This window comes from Alligator sinensis, unplaced genomic scaffold, assembly GCF_000455745.1.
Source record: "Alligator sinensis unplaced genomic scaffold, ASM45574v1 scaffold59_1, whole genome shotgun sequence".
Classification (NCBI taxonomy): Eukaryota; Metazoa; Chordata; order Crocodylia; family Alligatoridae; genus Alligator; species Alligator sinensis.
In genome coordinates this window covers 4,093,579-4,099,578 of record NW_005841878.1, presented here as the reverse complement: position 1 = coordinate 4,099,578, position 6,000 = coordinate 4,093,579, and the positions used below count along the sequence as shown (strand labels likewise).

Here is a 6,000-nt window from a genome sequence, read left to right as displayed (position 1 = left end):
CTGTGAAGAAGTTCTTCCTAATGTCTAGTCTAAATCTGCTCTCTGCTAGCTTGTGGCCATTATTTCTTGAACCCCAGGGGGCTCCTTGGTGAATAAAACCTCACCAATTCCCTTGTGCCCCCGTGATGAACTTATAGGCAGCCACAAGGTCGCCTCTCAACCTTCTCTTGCGGAGGCTGAAAAGGTCCAGTTTCTCTAGTCTCTCCTTGTAGGGCTTGGTCTGTAGGCCCTTAACCATACGAGTGGCCCTTCTCTGGACCCTCTCCAGGTTATCCGCATCCTTCTTGAAGTGTGGCGCCCAGAATTGCACGCAGTACTCCAACTGCGGTCTGACCAGTGCCCGACAGAGGGGAAGTATCACCTCCTTGGACCTATTTGTCATGCATCTGCTGATGCATGATAAAGTGCCCGTTGGCTTTTCTGATGGCTTCGTCACACTGCCGACTCATGTTCATCTTGGAGTCCACTAGGACTCCAAGATCCCTTTCCACTTCTGTTCCACCCAGCAGGTCATTTCCTAGGCTGTAGGTGTGCTGGACGTTTTTCCTCCCTAGGTGCAGCACTTTGCATTTATCCTTGTTGAATTGCATTCTGTTGTTTTCTGCCCCCTTGTCCAACCTGTCCAGGTCTGCTTGCAGTTATTCTTGTACAAGAATAACTTAATCAAGTTTGTGTTAGGCTAATGTTTTTGTAGATCTGGAATTTTTTAAAAGAAGTTTGACATTTAGACACATTCTACTGTAAGTATGATTCTCCTGAATTTTCTCAAGCTGGCTGTGTATGCTGAGCACATATTATGAGGCTTAGTTAAGGACAAAATACTTTTTATGGTATGTTAATAAGTATTGTCCTCACTAGGCAGCTGAAGCAGAGGTCAAGATTCATAGATGTTAGGGTCAGAAGGGACCTCAAAGAATCATCGAGTCTGACTCCCTGCCAGTGGCAGGAAAAAGTGCTGAGGTCAATAATTAATTGCTCTGAGGCTGATTCAGTTGTAGCTTAGGAACTGGTGATTCTGATTCTTAACTCTGTTTCTAGACCATGAAGCCACAGTGAGTGAGAACTTGGCCCCACTGATGTCAATGGAAACATACCTGCTAGCTCATTAGAAGGTTAAGGATTTAATTTACGCACTTGTGCAGTAAATTATTAAACTGCTCAAATAATGAGTCTGAGGTACAAGTACTCAGTAGATCCGTATACTGCACTGCCAACTGCTACCTTTTATAGGTATAATATCCCAAATTGAGCACAATAGAAGTTGTTTATAAATTTTTTTTGGAAAAGGTGCAAAATGTTTATTCATTTGCTTTCTGCAGGCTTTTCTTTCCAAGTAAGTGGAATTGTATTTATAATTTGTGTATTTTGTTGTAAAAAGGAATAAGGAAATATTTAAGTGGTGTCTTGAATTTCTGACCTTTCACAAATTAGTGCATTTAAGTATGTACAGTTGCTGATAGTGGAATCTTTGGTTGAGTACTTTGACCCCGCTATGCTAAGTATTATACAGGCAGAGTGATGAGAGATGGTCCCCAGAGTTTACAGTCTGTTATAGAAACTATTGTTGAACTTCTTGAGAAATTTCTGTGATGAATTAATGGGACTGAAACTTGGACACAGGTATTTTGATATTTTTAGTCTCTGTTTTGAGAGTTGTCAGAATCTTAAAGCCTTCCATTTTCTTTAAGAAAATTAGGAAAAAAGTAAAAACTACTACAGTATTCTACTTCTGTTATATGTTCCTGAATGAGTTTGTGCCATCAGATGAATGGCACTGTCTTTAGAAACTTTGCATAAATATTTATATTTTATTTAAAAAGGCCACCATTTTGTTGTGATTAGTGTAGTTTATCATGTCTGCTCTTTAGGTAGTTAACTAACTCTCCTTTCAGGCCTGTGTGTGTTCTTGCTGCTGTTTGCTTATGCCAGAATGCAGAGAGATGTAACTGAGCTGCCATGTTGCTTCCTCTTGCACTAGAAACTAACATGTACATGAAGGAAAAATCTTGTTAGTGGGACATCTCAACTTTTACTTCTAGAAAGGTACCATGTTCTGAGGAATGAAAAACAAAAATGTAAAAGATAACTGTGAGCAATGAGTGTCTTAATTGTTGTATTAATTTATTTTTTGAATGCAATTTTTTTTTTTTTTTTTTTTTTTTTACATTTCAGTGTTCTTAGATTGTATGCTGTCAGCATCTCTCAGACTTACAGAACAGGATTTCTTAATGTGAATACTGCTAAGGAAGATGGTATCTAGCTTTTTCTCATTCAGTGACTTCAGATACCCATTGACAGTTATGTAATAGTCTGCAAATATCACGGACAGAGTTTTAGTAAGAATACTACAAATTGCACATCAGAAACTTCAAAGCATGTACATACAGGTCTACACAAAGCAAATTGTATTGAGATTTTGCCTAAGTTTATCTACTTAAAAAATGAAGTAGACCTTCACAGTTGATCTGAAAAAGACTCTGTGTAAGTTTAAGAATTTTATTAAGATTATAGGGATACTAGCTTAAAAATCCTTTAAAAATCACTTCTATTAAGCTTTAATATTTAAAAAATTGGAGGTCCTACTTCATATTTTTTTTTGCCAAAGCACAAAAGATCCTATATTTCCTACAGATATTGTTGATCTAATGAGTCTGCTTTTTTTTTCTTGTTGAAGGGATATGTTCTCTTAATGTTTTAATTTTCTGAACAGAATGCTTTTTCAAATGATAACACTTGTTCCTTCTTCCATTTTCTTCAGTGACTTTTTTGTTTTTAGGATGCTCCATATCTCTCTCTACATCATGCCTTTACATCAATTGAGCAAGAAATCTTTCATGCATTAAGTGTTGGTCACTAAGTTTTCCTACAGAGAAAAGGAAAATAGAGTATAGGATCTAGTATTTTAAACAAAGGTATGGCATGTCTAAATGTGACTGAAAATTTAGATTGCTGTCATACTAAATATTTAATCTGAAGTCTTAAACATCTAGAAACGTGTTTGCAAAGAAATTCAGATTATAAGTCAGAAATCTAAAAGATATTAGGACCATAAATAGTGGATGTTCAATTAATATTGTTCAGTACTGATGTGTTTTTAAAGTGATTTCAGGAAAAAGTGATGTTAGAAAAGTACTGCATACTTTCAAAGTACTGGATACTTTCAAGAACAAAAGTGGACCCAATGTTGCTGTCAGTCCCAGAGGAAAAAGTTGATAGTGTGCAGTTGAAAGAACACTAAGTAACATGGACTGGAAGATTCTTCTAAAACTGTACATAATAAATTGTATTTTCCCCCCAAATAAACAGAATGAGGAAAATAATTTAAATACCTTCAGCTTTGTGAAAACAACCTTTAGAAAAATGGAGACAATTAGATTTTTAAAATTTTACTTCACATTTTGCTTACAGATCATTTTAAAGGCATTTTTTCTTTTAAATGACTGAAATGCAAATGTTTTAAACACTAAGAACTTGAAAGTAAAATTGTTTTTTGTGTTGTTTTTTTTAATAAAGCAAGTGAAACAAATTAAATATCTTCTCATACACTGGTTGTATGTTGCATTTAATTTAATTTTTAATATTCTTTCACATGTAATGATAAAAAATATAGGAAACAAAGTGGTCCACAATATGTAAGTTTTACATTGTGTCCTTTTGAAGAACAAAAAAACAAGCAAAAACTCCCCAAAAACAAACTAACAAAAAAATCACTGATGTTACTTGACTTCTTCCAGTCTGTCTCTAGTGGGTTATGGAATAGAGAAAATCCCACACAATTTACTGATTCGTTTTGATGCACTGGCTGGGGGAGTAGTTAGCTGATTGCACGATTTCACAGTGATTACACACTTAATTCATACAACACAATTTTATTTTAAAACTCTTTGCTACATATATAACACTGCTTAGCTTTAAGAAACACCACAAACATTAAGAACACAATAACTACATATTTCAGAAACAATGCTCCAAATGCACTTCCTTCCCAAACAATGCTATAATAATTAGTATTACAAAAACAACTACAATTACAACTAAAAGTTAGATTTGAATCAATATTATTTTCATAATATACTTACAATCCTAGAATTCCGAGAAGCCAAATACCAAAATATGGTTTCATTCCTCAGTAGTACAATTTAATGGGTTGGCCTCAGTAGTACGGTTCAATGGGCTCGCCTCAGCAATACAATTCAGTGGGCTGGCCTCAATACTGATAGGAATAAGTCCCCTTCTTTCAGTCCCTTTCGGGCGCTCTGCAGCTTCAGCGTGAACTAAGAGATTCGTGTTCACGGAGAGGGTGGTTCAGGTGATCAATCTGATCCGGCCTACACTTGCGATTCTTCCTTCGTTGTTCTGCAAGTGAAGTCACCTCCAAATTGGGACAGTAAGTTACAGTTTTTATTGAGTGAGCTGCCGTCAATGGGCTCCTCGTACTCAAACCTGTCATTACCCCCAAATTTGGGCTCGGATCTTACTCAACAGATTCTTTTGCTTAGTAATTAGTTTCCTTTGAGCATTTTAAATTACTCTTGGTGAACTTTCATATCACTGCAAATGACCTTTTCTTACCAATCTGGTCAAAAGGCTCTAGGGTTTGATCTCTCGGAACTCAGGATATTTGCTCTTTTTGTAAAAGACTTCTAAAGATAAAATTCAGAAGTTAAAACTTTTAAGCAAAGTCAGGACCTTTTGCACGTAGTTCAAAACAATGAGCTAGATAAGGAGATAAATCTTATCTTCTTCCTGAAACTGGCTAATGGGCAACCATTACAAACATTCAAACTATTTCATTCAATATGACAGAGTCATCATATGAAATTCTCTTTCAGAATGACTTCCTTTAATTGGTGGCACAACAAGAATGATACATCATTATTAGTTGATTGCTATAGAGTAGAAGTTCTTGATAAGAATTTGGAATGCTGTCCAAATGAGAAAAGTAAATGGGTTCGGTCCTATGTGGCTTATACTGGCAGAATAATTATTGATGATGATTGGTCTTGGCTGAGGTAGGCATGCAAAACTGATAGCATGATCTGTGCATGTATTGACGTTTACTTCTGGTTTCTTCTTTTAATAAGACTCCTTAGGAAAAATAAGTCTTTGTGATATTTTTTTTTTCTTCTTTTTTTGTTGTTTTGCTCTGATCCTTAGAACTGACCAAGTAGTTTTAGTTAAAGTAAATAGTATAATGCAGTTGTATTGTTATAACTTCTGTAATTAGGATATTAATCTCCTATCAGTTTCCTTGAGAGAGGACATTCTTTTTATTTTGTAATCCTAAATATATGCACATTATAATGTACATAATCACTGTGACCTATTTTAATGTTTTTTAGAACTTTTGTGAATATTTTAAAACTTGAGATTTTGCTGTGGAAAAATACTTATGCAGAAATACACTTAGTGATGTGTCAGAACTTGTACTGTGTCTATTTTTGCCTCAGAAATCTGTCATTATCTTATTCACATATAGAGTTGTGTTTATAATAGTCTGTAATGAATTACTTCAATTACAGCAAACTCATGCACAGTATTTTGCTATAAAATGTTTTCAGTTTTCTGACTAGGTAGTTCTTTTCTCGCTTGTAAAACTCGCATCAGAATTAACTTAAGTTTTTGATTGTTTTTGAATCAGTATAGCATTGCCATTTTTATCATCAGTTGTCTCTTAGGGTTTGTTCACCAGGGGAAATCAAATTGAATACCTCTAGCAGAATAACTCTCCCGCTGTGTAGTTACTACCATCTGGACATCCATTTCCTTTCCCCACCCCACTTTCAAAAGTGCCTTTATTCAGGACCCAGAAGAACAGATATCCACCTTCAGCTTCCTCTGTGTAAAATTAAGTTTATTTTCTATCTATGGGGACTTTTGTCATATTTCATTTTCTCTGAGCCTGAGGAAGATCACGTGCCTGAAGGCTTGCAGATAAAGATAATTTTTTTGTGATTTCTTGGTTGTTCTAGTAAAAGGTATCAATCGTCTCTGAACCTA

At 35.4% G+C, this 6,000-nt stretch overlaps 1 protein-coding gene across 4 annotated transcripts in view; it reads left to right on the top strand.

The window, feature by feature from the left end:
- The window catches only part of TSC22D1 (TSC22 domain family member 1), a 138,199-nt gene that overhangs the window by 17,161 nt on the left and 115,038 nt on the right, over window positions 1-6,000 (top strand). The window lies entirely within an intron of this gene.